Genomic DNA, 990 nt, shown 5'->3' with positions numbered 1-990 from the left:
TAACCTATTATAAAGTTGGTAACATAGGGTAACCTATTATACAGTTGGTAATATAAGGTTACCTATAATACAGTTGGTAACATAGGGTAACCTATAATACAGTTGGTAATATAGGGTATTGGTATAATATCCATAAATGAGGTTTTTGACCATAAATTCCAAAATTAACTGCAAAACTAAAGTTAGTGTTATGTAGTGTTAAAAGTCATAAAAAGTGACAAACACTGAAAAAAGTGTTGAAAATGGGGAAAAAATGTAAGAAAAATTGTTTTTGGTTCAATACAGTTGTTAAAATATTACCAACTGTATAATAGGTTACCCTATATTACCAACTGTATTATAGGTTACCCTATATTACCAACTGTATTATAGGTTACCCTATATTACCAACTGTATTATAGGTTACCCTATATTACCAACTGTATTATAGGTTACCCTATATTACCAACTGTATTATAGGTTACCCTATATTACCAACTGTATTATAGGTTACCCTATATTACCAACTGTATTATAGGTTACCCTATATTACCAACTGTATTATAGGTTACCCTATATTACCAACTGTATTATAGGTTACCCTATATTACCAACTGTATTATAGGTTACCCTATGTTACCAACTGTATTATAGGTTACCCTATATTACCAACTGTAAATTATGAATAGTGTATCCCCTTATTACCAACTGTATTATAGGTTACCCTATGTTCCACTGTATTATAGGTTACCCTATGTACCAACTGTATATAGGTTACCTTATATTACCAACTTATTATAGGTTACCCTATGTTACCAACTTTATTATAGGTCCTATTTACCACTGTATAATAGGTTACCTATATTACCAACTGTATAAGGTTACCCTATTTACCACTGTATTAGGTTACCCTATGTTCCCAACTGTATCATAGGTACCTTATATTACCACCTGTATTATAGGTTACCCTATGTTACCACTGTATTATAGTTACCTATATTACCACTGTAT

Source organism: Etheostoma spectabile, unplaced genomic scaffold (genome assembly GCF_008692095.1).
Source record: "Etheostoma spectabile isolate EspeVRDwgs_2016 unplaced genomic scaffold, UIUC_Espe_1.0 scaffold352, whole genome shotgun sequence".
In the NCBI taxonomy this organism is placed as follows: Eukaryota; Metazoa; Chordata; class Actinopteri; order Perciformes; family Percidae; genus Etheostoma; species Etheostoma spectabile.
This window is presented reverse-complemented; position numbering follows the sequence as displayed.